Source organism: Ursus americanus, chromosome 22 (genome assembly GCF_024610735.1).
Source record: "Ursus americanus isolate L20-20 chromosome 22, mUrsAme1.1.p, whole genome shotgun sequence".
Classification (NCBI taxonomy): domain Eukaryota; kingdom Metazoa; phylum Chordata; class Mammalia; order Carnivora; family Ursidae; genus Ursus; species Ursus americanus.
Window position 1 is genome coordinate 50,906,165 of NC_142148.1, and position 13,396 is coordinate 50,919,560.

Sequence of the window (13,396 nt, forward strand, 5' to 3'; positions counted from 1 at the left end):
CTCATGATATATTTGGGTTTTGTGATGAGCACTGAGTGTTATACACAACAGATGAATTACTGAACTCTAAAGATATTTAGGTTTTTTTTTTTTTTTAAGATTTTATTTTATTTATTCGACAGAGATAGAGACAGCCAGCGAGAGAGGGAACACAAGCAGGGGGAGTGGGAGAGAAAGAAGCAGGCTCATAGCAGAAGAGCCTGATGTGGGGCTCGATCCCATAACGCCGGGATCACGCCCTGAGCCGAAGGCAGATGCTTAACCGCTGTGCCACCCAGGCGCCCCAAAAGATATTTAGGTTTTGTTTTAATTTATGACTGAATGTAGTGTTCATTTCTGTTTCATAAATGGATTTAAAACACCACATATGCCTAGTAATAAATGAAACCTCAAGAAACTAGATGAGTCTCAAACAAACAACCTAACTTTACCCCTTAAGGCACTGGAAAGAGAACACATCAGGCCAAAGTTATTAGAAGGAAAGAAATAACAAAGATTAGAGCAGGGAAAAATGAAGCGGGACTAAAAGGATAATGGAGTATACCAACGAAACTAAGAACTGATTCTCTGAAAATAAAATTGACAAGCCTTTACCTAGATTTCCCCCACCCCCAAAAACAAGGAGAGAGAGAGAGGGAGAGACAGAACTCATATAAAAAATGAAAGAGTGATACCAGAGAAATGCCAAAGATCATAAGAAACTACTCTGAACAATTATATACAAAAAATTGGACAACCTAAGGGAAATTGATAAAACTCCCAGAAACATACAACTTGCTAAGACTGAATCCTGATGAAATGGAAAATCTGAACAGCTTATTAGTAAGCAGGTTGAATCAGTAATTGAAAACCTCCAAAAAACAAAACTCCAGGACTAGATGGTTTCACAGGTGAATTCTACAAAATATTCAAAAAGGAATTAATACTCAAATTCTTCCAAAAAATAAAGGAGGAGGGAATTCTTCCAAACTCATTTTATAAAACTGGAATTCTTCTGATACCTGATCCAGACAAGGATTCTGCAAGAAAAACATTACAGGCCAATATTCCTAATATACACTTACAAAAATCCTCAACAAAATATTAGCAAACCAAATTCAGTAATACACTAAAAGGATCATATACACATATCTAGAAAAGTGTTGTTACAGCTGATGTCAGAGAAATTATCTGTGCTATCTTCTAAAGTTTTTATGGTTTCAGGTCTCATATTTAGGTCCTTAAGCTTTTTGAGTTAATTTTTGTCTATGGTGGAAAAAAAGTCCAGTTTCATTCTTCTGCACGTTGCTGTCCAGTTTCCCCAAGATCATCTGCTGAAGCGGCTTTATTTTCCCCACTGTATACTTTTGTGGCCTTTGTTGAAGATTAATTGACCATATAGTTGTGGAATTATTTCTGAGCTTCCTATTCTGTCCTATCGCTCTGTGTGTCTATTTTTGTGCCAGTACCATACTGTTTTGATTACGACATGTTTGTACCGTAAATTAAAGTTTGGAATTGTGATACTTCCAGCCATGTTCCAGGATATTTAGGATTTTTTGCGATTCCATACAGATTCTAGGTCTGTTCTGGTTCGGTGGAAAATGCTGTTGGTGTTTGATAGGGATTGCCTTAAATCTGTGGATTAGATAGTATGGACATTTTAAGAATATTAATTCTTCCAATCGACAAACATCGAATGTCTTTACTTTCTGTGTGTGTGTCATGACTTTAAATCAGTGTATTTATAGTTTTCAGAGTCCCGGTCTTAAAGCCTCTTTCATTAAATTTATTCCCAAGTGTGTGTGTGTGTGTGTGTGTGTGTGTGTGTGTGTGTGTGTGTGTGTTAATCGTTGGTGCAGTTGTAAATGGGATTTCTTTCTCAATTTCTCTTTCTGCTATTTCATTCGTAGTGCATAGAGATGGAACAGATCTGTGTATTAACTTTGCATCTTGTAATTTTACTGAACTTATGAGTTCTAGTGACTTTTTTTTTTGGTAGGGTCCTTAGAGTTTTCTAGATATAGTATCGTGCTATCGTGCTATACACGAATAGTGACAGTTTTACTTCTCCCTTACCAATTTAGATGCCTTTTCTTTCTTTTCCTGGTCTGACTGCTGAGGTCAGGACTTGCAGTACTATATTAAACAAAAGTGCTGGGAGTGCACATCCTTGTCTTCTTTCTGATCTTAGAAGCAAAACTTTTGGTTTTTCACCATTGAGTATGACGTTAGCTGTGTGTTTTAGATATATGGTTACTGTTATTATTTTGGGGTACGTTCCCTCTAATCTTACTTTGTTGAGTATTTTTGTCATCACTGGGTGTTGTACCTTGACAGATTAGATTTTAAACTAAAGATGGTAGGTAGAGATACAGAAGGACACTATATTATTCTTAAAGGATGTATCCAACAAGTGGATATGACAATTATAAATATCTATGCTCCCAACAGGGAAGCAGCTAGATACACAAGCCAACTCTTAACCAGAATAAAGAGACATATAGATAATAATACGTTAATAGTAGGGAAGATATAGATAATAATACGTTAATAGTAGGGAACCTCAACACTCCTCTCTCAGCAATAGACAGATCACCTAAGCAGAAAATCAACAAAGAACCAAGAACTTTGAACGGACCAGATGGACCAGATGGACCTCATAGATATATACAGAACACTACACCCCAGAACAACAGAATACTCATTCTTTTCGAATGCACAGGGAACGTTCTCCAGAATAGATCACATACTGGGTCACAAAACAGGTCTCAACCGATACCAAAAGACTGAGATTATTCCCTGCATATTCTCACACCGCAATGCTTTGAGAATGGAACTCAATCACAAGGAAAAATTTGGAAGAAACTCAAACACTTGGAAACTAAGAAGCATCCTGCTCAGGAATGATTGGGTAAACCAGGAAATTAAAAATCAATTTAAGCAATTTATGGAGACCAACGACAATGAAAACATATCGGTCCAAAACCTATGGGACACTGCAAAGGTGGTCCTAAGGGGGAAATACACAGCCATCCAAGCCTCACTCAAAAGAATAGAAAAATCTAAAATGCAGTTTTTATATTCACACCTCAAGAAGCTGGAACTGGAACAGGTCTAACCCACGCACAAGAAGGCAGGTGATCAAGATTAGAGCAGAGATCAATGAATTAGAAACCAGGAGCACAGCAGAGCAGATCAACAGAACTAGAAGCTGGTTCTTTGAATCAACAAGATCGACAAGCCACTGGCCAGACTTATTCAAAAGAATAGAGAAAGGACCCAAATTAATAAAATTATGAATGAAAAGGGAGAGATCACAACCTACACCAATGAAATAGGAAGGATCATTAGAAACTTTTTATCAACAGCTTTATGCCAATAAATTAAACAACCTGGGAGAAATGGATGCCTTCCTGGAAACCTATAAACGACCAAGACTGAAACAGGAAGAAATTGGTTACTTAAACAGACCAATTAATTATGAAGAGATTGAGGCAGTGATCAAAAACCTCCCCAAAAACATGAGTCCAGGGCCTGACGGATCCCCAGGGAATTCTACCAAACATTCAAAGAAGAAATAATACCTATTCTCCTGAAGCTGTTTCAAAATATAGAAATAGAAGGAAAACTACCAAAGTCATTCTATGAGGCCAGAATTACCTTGATCCCCCAACCAGGCAAAGACCCCATCAAAAAGGAGAATTACAGACCGATATCCCTGATGAATTTGGACGCCAAAATTCTCAACAAGATCCTACCTAGCTAATAGGAGGCAACAGTTCATTAAAAGGATTATCCATCAAGACCAAGTGGGATTCATCCCTGGGATGCAAGCATGGTTCAACATTCGCAAATCGATCAGTGTGATAGATCATATCAGCAAGAAAAGAGTCAAGAACCATACGAGCCTCTCAATTGATGCAGAAAAAGCATTTGACAAAATACAACATCCTTTCCTGATTAAAACCCTTCGGACTGTAGGAATAGAGGGTACATTCCTCAATTTCATATTCTATGAAAAGCCTACAGTGAATATCATTCTCAATGGGGAAAAGCTGGAAGCCTTTCCCTTAGGTCAGGAACACGACAAGGATGCCCACTCTCACTATTATTCTTCAACTTAGTACTAAAAGTCCTTGCAGCAGCAATCAGACAACAAAAAGGGATAAAAGGTCTCCAAATCGGCAAAGAAGATGTCAAACTGTCTCTCTTCGCAGATGACATGATACTCTACATGGAAAACCCAAAAGACTCCACCCCCAAACTACTAGAACTGATAGAGCAATTCAGTAATGTGGCGGGATACAAAATCAATGCTCAGAAATCAGTTGCATTTCTATACAAGAACAATGAGACTGAAGAAAGAGAAATTAGGGAATCCATTCCATTTACAATAGCATGAAAAATCATACATTATCTCGGAATTAACTGAACCAGAGATGTAAAGGATCTATATTCTAGAAACTACAAATCGCTCTTGAAAGACATTGAAGAAGACACAAAAAGATGGAAAAATATTCCATGCTCATGGAACGGAAGAATTAACATCGTTAAAATATCTATGCTACCTAGAGCAATCTACACATTCCATGCTATCCCAATCAAAATACCAATGACATTTTTCAAAGAACTGGAACAAACAGCCCTTAAATTTGTATGGAACCAGAAAAGGCCCCGAATCGCCAAGGAATTGTTGAAAAGGAAAACAAAGCTGGGGGCATCACGTTGCCTGATTTCAAGCTGTACTACAAAGCTGTGATCACAAAGACAGCATGGTATTGGCACAAAAAAAGACACATAGACCAATGGAACAGAATAGAGAACCCAGAAATGGACCCTCGGCTCTTTGGGCAAAAAATCTTTGACAAAGCAGGAAAAAACATCCAGTGGGAAAAAAGACAGTCTCTTCAATAAATGGTGCTGGGAAAAATTGGACAGCTACATGCAGAAGAATGAACCTTGACCACTCTCTCACACCATACACAAAAATAAACTCCAAATGGATGAAAGACCTCGATGTGAGACAGGAATCCATCAAAATCCTAGAGGAGAGCACAGGCAGCAACCTCTATGACATCGGCCACAGCAACTTTTTTCATGACACATCTCCAAAGGCAAGAGAAACAAAAGATAAAATGAACTTGTGGGACTTCATCAACATCAAAACCTTCTGCACAGCCAAGGAAACAGTCAAAAAAACTAAGAGGCAGCCCACGGAACGGGAGAAGATATTTGCAAATGACACTACAGATAAAAGACTAGTATCCAAAATCTACAAAGAACTTCTCAAACTCAATACACGAGAAAAAAATAAACAAATCCTAAAATGGGCAGAAGATATGAACACTTTTCCAATGAAGACATACAAATGGCTAACAGACACATGAAAAAATGTTCAAAATCATTAGCCATCACGGAAATTCCAATCAAAACCACACTGAGATACCACCTTGTGCCAGTTAGAATGGCAAAAACGGACAAGGAAAGAAACACCAAATGTTGAAGAGGATGTAGAGAAAGGGGTTCCCTCCTACATTGTTGGTGGGAATGCAAGTTGGTACAGCCACTCTGGAAAACCGTGTGGAGGTCCCTTAAAAAGTTAAAAATTGAGCTACCCTATGATCCAGCCATTGCACTACTGGGTGTTTACCTCAAAGATACAGACGTAGTGAAGAGAAGGGCCATATGCACCCCAATGTTCATAGCAGCAATGTCCACAATAGCTAAATCGTGGAAGGAGCCGAGATGCCCTGCAACAGATGACTGGATTAAGAAGTTGTGGTCCATATATACAATGGAATATTACTCAGCTATCAGAAAGAATGAGTTCTCAACATTTGCTACAACATGGACGGCACTGGAGGAGATAATGCTAAGTGAAATAAGTCAAGCAGAGAAAGACAATTATCATATGATTTCTCTCATCTATGGAACATAAGAACTAGGAAGATCGGTAGGGGAAGAAAGGGATAAAGAAAGGGGGGGTAATCAGAAGGGGGAATGAAGCATGAGAGACTATGGACTCTGAGAAACAAATGAGGGCTTCAGAGGGGAGGGGGGTGGGGGAATGGGATAGACTGGTGATGGGTAGTAAGGAGGGCACGTTTTGCATGGTGCACTGGGTGTTATACGCAACTAATGAATCATCAAACTTTACGTCAGAAACCAGGGATGTACTGTATGGTGACTAACATAATATAATAGAAAAGAAAAAAAAAAGAAAAAAAGAAAATTCTTTATTAAAAAATAAATAAATAAATAAATGAAAGGGGGAAAAAGGAAAAAAACGTAAGCACACAAAATCAGGGAACAGGACAGGGATAACAGCCCCAGATACAGAGGAAAAAGCTGGATAAAACAGATGATTTTCTATGAATGTATAAATCACCAAAACTAAACCAGAAAATGATAGCAAATCTAAAAAAGCACTAAGCTTTTTTTTTTTTTTTAAAGATTTTATTTATTAATTTGACATAGAGAGACAGCCAGCAAGAGAGGGAACACAAGCAGGGGGAGTGGGAGAGGAAGAAGCAGGCTCCTAGCGGAGAAGCCTGATGTGGGGCTTGATCCCAGAACGCTGGGATCACGCCCTGAGCCGAAGGCAGAGGTTTAAGAACTGAGCCACCCAGGCGCCCCAAAAGCACCAAGCTTAGGTAGTTTTACTGGGGAATTCCACCAAATTTAAGGAAACAGATCATTTCAAGAGTATTTAAACTGGCTAAAGCAGAGAAAGCTTTTAATAAAGCTAAGGAAAGCACTAAAACAACTTGATAAAGATTACATTAAAAACAAAATTACAAACTGGTTTCACAAATCACAATGTAAAATGACTCAGTAAAATATTACTAGAATCTGGCTACACACTAACAGAGTTTTCACTGATGATTCAATAATATGACCATGATTCAATAACATAAAATCTGTTACTATTATTCATATCAACAGGTCAAGGAAGAACATCTGTATAATTTCACAGATGCTAAAACAGTATTTAATAAAATTCAACAACCATTTTTGATGAAAAAAACAAAGAGCAACAACACAGCCCTTAGTAAAATAACCAGTGTGGCAGAAACACTAAAAGCATTCTCAGTGAAGGAACAAGACAACGTACCCACTATCATTCTGACTTAGTATTTGATCTCGTCCTGGAAATACAAAGCAACCAAAAAAGAGAAACAAGAGACATAAAAAGTAAAAAACATGGAATGAAATTCTTATTATTTGTAACTGATATGATATTATACCTGAAAATCCAAGAGAACCAACTGCAAAAACTACTAGAAACAATATGATGACATAAGTTACTGCTTGAAAAATCAGTAAGTACAGGGGCACCTGGGTGGCTCAGTCGGCTAAGCATCTGCCTTGGGCTTAGGTCATGATCCCAGGATCCTAGGATCAAGCCCCACATCGCATGGGGATCCCTGCTCGGCAGGAAGCCTGCTTCTTCCTCCCCCTCTGCCTACCACTCCCTCTACTTGTGCTCCTCTCTCTCTAATAAATAAATAAAATAAAAATTAGTAAAGTACAATAATAAAAATATGTAATATAAGAAAGGGTCCTATTTTCAACAACAAAAAAGATCAACTAGGAATAAATTTAAGAAATGTACAGGATTTTTACACAAACCTTTTAAAGACATTTCTGAGACAACTGGAGAAATATGTATGTAGATTGGATATTACATTAAATTAGTACTAGGCAATAAATTGTTAATTTTGATAAATATAAAAAAGTTTTGATAAATATAGCAATGAGGTTATATATATTTCAAAAGTCTCTATTTGTTCCAGTTCCCAAGTTATACTCTGAAGTAGTTACGAATAAAATCATTTGTTTTAAAACATTCTAGTCCCCCACCCTACAAAGAAATGGAGGGAAGAGGGACAAATGATTCAAGATTGGCAACACATGGCAAACTGTTTAAAAAGACGTGATGGATACATCCAGGTTCATTATATTCTCTTCCCTACTTTTGTGTATTTGAAAATGTGCACAATAGGACCCAAACAAAGGCACGTACTGAGAGACTCAAAGGTACACAATAGGCTTATAAAAACACACAAAAATTGCCACCTAACAATTAGAAATGCAAATTAAAGCTACAAATCAGATGTCATTTTCATCAATCAAATAGAGAAAAGATCCAAATATTTGGTGATATTCAGTATTTGGGGGAAAGGAAGTAACTGACCTGCCGGGGAAAAAGTATCCATCAGTACTTTGGAGGACTCCTTGGCCTCACCTTTCAAAATTATAAACACACACTCCGTGGCCCAGCAATTTCACTTCTTAGGAATTTATGCTAGAGATACTAATTCAATAAGTATTTTCCGCCACCTACTATGGCCATACACTAGAGACAGAAAAGTGGAGGAAACAAGGCCCCTGCTCTCATAGGGTTCCATTATTGTAGGGGAGGAGAGAACCAATAAAGCCAATTAAGTACACGGACAATTGCAAGGTCAAGGGAGATAAGTGTGATGAAAAAAGCAAACAGAATAAGGGTGTTGGGAGTGGCAAGAAGTCTATTTTGGATGGGCCTCTCTGAGGACGTGACAGTTGGGCAGAGACCTGGGTGAAGAAGAAAACAAAGGAGAAGAATGACCAGCAGAACATTCCAAGAAATAGGGAAGGAAACCACGGAGTAACACATACATTTGGCTTTCCTGCCCTCTGCTTCTCTTTTTATTCCCTAACAGTCTTTCGTTCCTCCAAAGGATATGAGCACCTCTTGAATGTCTTTCTTTGTCCTGATACAAAAATGAAAATAAACGTATCTTTGAAATACAATACATCTTTCGGGCCAGCACTGTTTCCCCAAACACTATTGTGCCTAATAATTTCATTTCTTCAAAGGAAGAATTCCCAAACTTATCTAGGTGTAATGCCAAACCTGTTTACAAAAGTACATTCAAGCTAGAATTAGTTTCACAAAAGATATTGACCAGTTACTAGATAATTTTATAGAAAAAAAAAATACTGTCAGTCCCTGCCCTTCTGGCAAGAATGCGAACCACTGACTTAGAGAAGACTATAGTTTAATTTCATAACCTTTTAAGCAATGAGGTTGAAATGTTGAAGTGCCTATTTGGATAAATATTTATTTATTTGGATAAATATTATTTATCCAAATATTTTCAATTTCAATTTCATGATCTTTTAGGCAATGATATTGATATTTTTAGAGGCTATTTTAATAAATATTTGACACTGAAGTGGCCAGTGTCAATTAAGGGCATTCCAGTTGACCCCAAAAGAAACAACTCTGCAACAACACCTGAGAACATTACATACTAACCTGTTCAAAACCGTGAAACACCCAGACTTCAAACTTGCCATGAATGATACGTTCTGTGAACAGCCAGATTAATTACAAAGCTAGCATATGGAGAGATCTGTCCCTGTGAAATACACTATCTTAATTCTGAAATCAGCTTTACCTGGATGCATTCATCTCCTATTCAGACAACGCAAAAAAAACTAAGACTTCCAGATTCTACAGAGATTCCTAAGGAGACAACTCAGTGTAATCTAATTTCAAGCACCATTAGCCATCTGCACAAGCAACGACAGGTTTCCCTCCAACAGCTGACGATGCGGTGTACCCCTGGCCACATCACACCACTGAACCTTCCCCCAAAGGTCCAGCAGAGAATGCCACTTCTGACAACTAGTTACCCGAGAAAAAATTACCAAAGTGAGAAACCGGGAAAAGGTAAGCTTCCGCACACGCCAGCCCAGCAAGAGGGGCGCTCAGTTTTGAGTTCTATGTAGATCTGAGGCCAAGAATCCCAATGCTCTCTGGCTCTGGAGCCTGTCTTTCCACGTCCCACCTCTTACGTGAGAGGCGTCCAGGAGCCTCACAAGGGACGCCCCCCACGCCCTCCTCTACTCTCCAACGTGGGGTCGTGATTGCCCCCTGCTCCCAGCCCCTGGGAAAGACGCTGGTCCAGCCGGTCGAGGACGGGGTACCACTGGCTCACCTGGGGAGGGTAAGGGCACGGGGCTGGGCTCCGCGGAGGGCCAGAAAAGGGCACCAGGGGAGGGAAGGGGACAGTCGGGGGCCCTCCGGCAAGCAGCTATCTGGGGAAAGGATGCCCGCGGGCCTCACTGGCGGGCCAGGCGAGGGAAAGAGGACACGTGAGAATGCAGGGTAGACGTGGGGCGCTCCTGCAGGCAAGAAACGTACGGAGGGGCGGGGGGCTTAAGAGCTGCCTGCGGGCCAGGTAGGGGGCCCCGCCCCTGCGCCCTGCCTCCCCTGCCCAGCGCCCGCTTCATGCCCGCGTCCGCGGCGCAGCGCGGCTCTGCCGGCCCCTTGCCCGCCACCGCAGGTTCTGCTTCAGGCGGCAGTCGGCGTCCAGCGCCGCGGCGGCCGAGCCGGACGAGGACGAGCCCGAGGCGGTGCAGCGCTCATGCTCCAAGGCGACGGGCTCCGTCCGCTTCCTCATCCCGCGGCCGACAGGGCCAGCCGCCGACGGCGTCCGCGGACCTCGCCCGCCCGCCCGCGCTGCAGTCGCCCCGACTCGCAGGAGCAGCTGCTGCCCGGAGCCCGCAGCCCCTCACATCCCAGCCCCAGGCCGCGGCGCCCGACTCTACGGACCCGCGCCTGGGATCAGGTCGGCCGCGCCTGCCAATCAGCGCCGGGCTCCCACCGGCCCCGCCCCCTCCATGCTTCCGCGGGAGCGCGCCCAGCGTCCCCGGCGCCAACCTGCCCCCATTTTGGAGAAGGGCGGGCGAAGCCTTGCGGGGAGTCACAGTCGCTTTCGGGCGAGCGACCGGTGGTGCCCTTGAGGGGTCTGGGCTCGGTCGCCGCGGGTGAGAGGGCCGCCTTTGCCTGGGTGCTCAGCGCCAGGAACCAACGCAGCCGGTCCTGCCCCAAATCAGTGGCCAAACGTGGGAGGACGCCGGCCGGAAAGCACCCAGCGAGCCCGAGCCGCAGAGGAAAGCGGGCTCCCACCTCTCCCGCCCCAGATTGTGATTTTCCCTAATGCTGGGAAGCCAGTATGAATGAACCCCTCGGAAAGGTTTCTGTAATGGCTTATGAAAACAAAGAGCAAACGGTAACAAATCACCATTCTCATGACTCATAACTATTTTCCACAAGATTTTAATTTAAAAAATACGCTCTCAGGTACTTTTTTTTTTTAACACAAGCATATAGATAATTTAATTTTAAAATATTGGGCTGAATTTATGAAAACTGAACTCATTAAACAACTTACTTCTTAAAATCTGTATATGACTTTAGATTTGTGTAAAGCAGTTAGTAGTCGCTGGTGGAGGTGCGCCTGGCTGGTGGAGCACAGGACTCTTGATCTGGCTTTGTAGGTGCCAGTCCTAGGTCGGGTGTGCAGATCACTGAAGAATCTTTAAAAAAAATAAAAAAGGAAAAAATCTGTTTCAAAGATAAATTTACACTTGTGGAACCCAAGATAAGAACTAATTCAACTCATCTTACAAAGAAAAGAGCTGTTTCACAAATTTAGTGTTACAGCTTTGGCATTCTTTAATATTTCTTGGAAAGGATCTACAACCGAGAGATTGGCTTACTTATCACAAAGTGAACTTTCAACATTCAAAATTTCAACATTTCTGTAAGTTGAAAACTATTGGCAATTGATAAATTTAAGATCAATTAGAAATGCCTTTAGAAATTTCATAGCTCCTTCTATTAGCTTTGTAATGATAGTTCTAAATTGCAAAAGAATTTCATTGACAGTGTTATAAAAAATATCACAACTGGCATTCATATTTGTGTGGATAGCTTCAAATACAATTTTAGAATTTAAATGGTGAATTCTTTAAACTGTTATGCACATACTGGAGATTAGGAATCCAGAAACCGAAGTTAAAAAAAAAAAAAAAACTGACCCTATCACTCACAAAATCCTCTTTAATTGAAAAAAAAAAAAAAAAAAAAAAGCAAGGAAGGGAGGGCTGTTGAGAAGAGAGAAATGTGAGGGTTATTGAGTCTGGCTGGCATTGGGCCTTACCCGTACAGTCCTCAACTCTTGGTCCTGTAGGGGCCAAGGGCCAGGCTGCTCCAAGGTGGGCCACTTTGGCTTGAAGATTATTTTGACCTAAAGGCAATCAAGACCCTATGGACTTCCTCCCTATGAAAGAAACTTTTTGCCCCTTCCTTGACTAATAGAAGAATCTAAATTGGGGTCTTTCCCCAATTTAATAATGGTTATTACCAGAAATAAGTCTTATCCAAGTGACCCATCTATATGGCAAGGCAAGCATCTAATTACCAAACATTCGCTCTTCTTGCCCTGTGACTTGCATTCTTTCCCTTCAAAGTCCCAGACCCCCACCTGATTCTCTTTAGTTCAGGATGGATACATACACACACACCTTATTTTGCCTATCTTTGGAATTTCCATGTCAGTGTGGATTCCCTGTATGTAGGAAACTAAATTTGATTTTCTCCTGTTAATCTGTCTCATATCAATTTGATTCTTAGTACAGCTTGACGGACCTAGAAGGGGACAGGAAATTCTTGCTCCTGATATTCCACATTGACTTTCTGTATGGTCTTTAAATACCATGCTACACTGGTGACACCCACATTTGTATCTCTAGTCCATACCCTTTCCTTGAACCCCAGGCTCCTCTATCTAATGGTCTACTCATCCACTCTAATATCCTGTAGGCACCTAAAGTTCCTATGTTCAAAACTGAGCTCCCAACTCTTTTCCCTCCCCCAACTCCACGTGTAACCTTCCTCACCTCAGGAAGGGCAACCTTGTATTTACATTTCCGTAGGTCAAAACCCTGGGATCATCCTTGAATCCTCTCTTCTTATGTCTGTATTAGCACTCCTTTCAAAATCTATCCAGGACACAACCACTTCTCACCACCGCCTCCATCCACACCCTGGCCCAAGCTGCCATCTTCTCTCACCTGGATTATTTTAATAGCATAAGTGGTCTCCTGCCTCCACCATTGCCAACTTTTGTCTACTTAACTCAGCCGTCGGAAAGTTCTTTTTAAAGACGTAGCTCCAATCCTGTCACTTGTTTGCTCAAAACACCTGTATGGTTTCCCATCTCACTGAAAATAAAACAGAAAACTTGTGAGAGGGCTTACAAGGGTCCTACCTGACATGGCCTCCAGTCCTCACTCTGATGTCAGCCACCAGGGTCTCCCTCCCTTACTCTGCTCCAGTGTCACTGCCTCCTTGCTGATGCGGGGACCCCAAGGAGAGGTGTGGGTGGCACGTGTGTGAGCCACCCATTCCCCTCCTTGGGGCCTTTGTACTTACATTCCTGCTGCCCGTAATTCTCTACCCAACCTATGGCCCCGTTTCCACATGCCTTACTCGCTCCACACTGCAGGTCTGTGCCTTCTCTGAACACCAACAAAACCCTCAGGTCCTCTCATCATCACTCTATTTACCTGCCTT

General features: G+C 41.5%; 1 protein-coding gene across 16 annotated transcripts in view; it reads right to left on the reverse strand.

The window, feature by feature from the left end:
• LOC148108139 (uncharacterized) overlaps window positions 1–13,396 on the reverse strand; it is a 485,477-nt gene that overhangs the window by 45,609 nt on the left and 426,472 nt on the right. For all 16 annotated transcript variants that reach the window (XR_015721132.1, XR_015721138.1, XR_015721137.1 and 13 more), the window contains one exon: window positions 11,211–11,355. The gene's annotated coding sequence lies outside the window, so the exon portion shown is untranslated. The remainder of the gene's footprint in view (window positions 1–11,210; window positions 11,356–13,396) is intronic.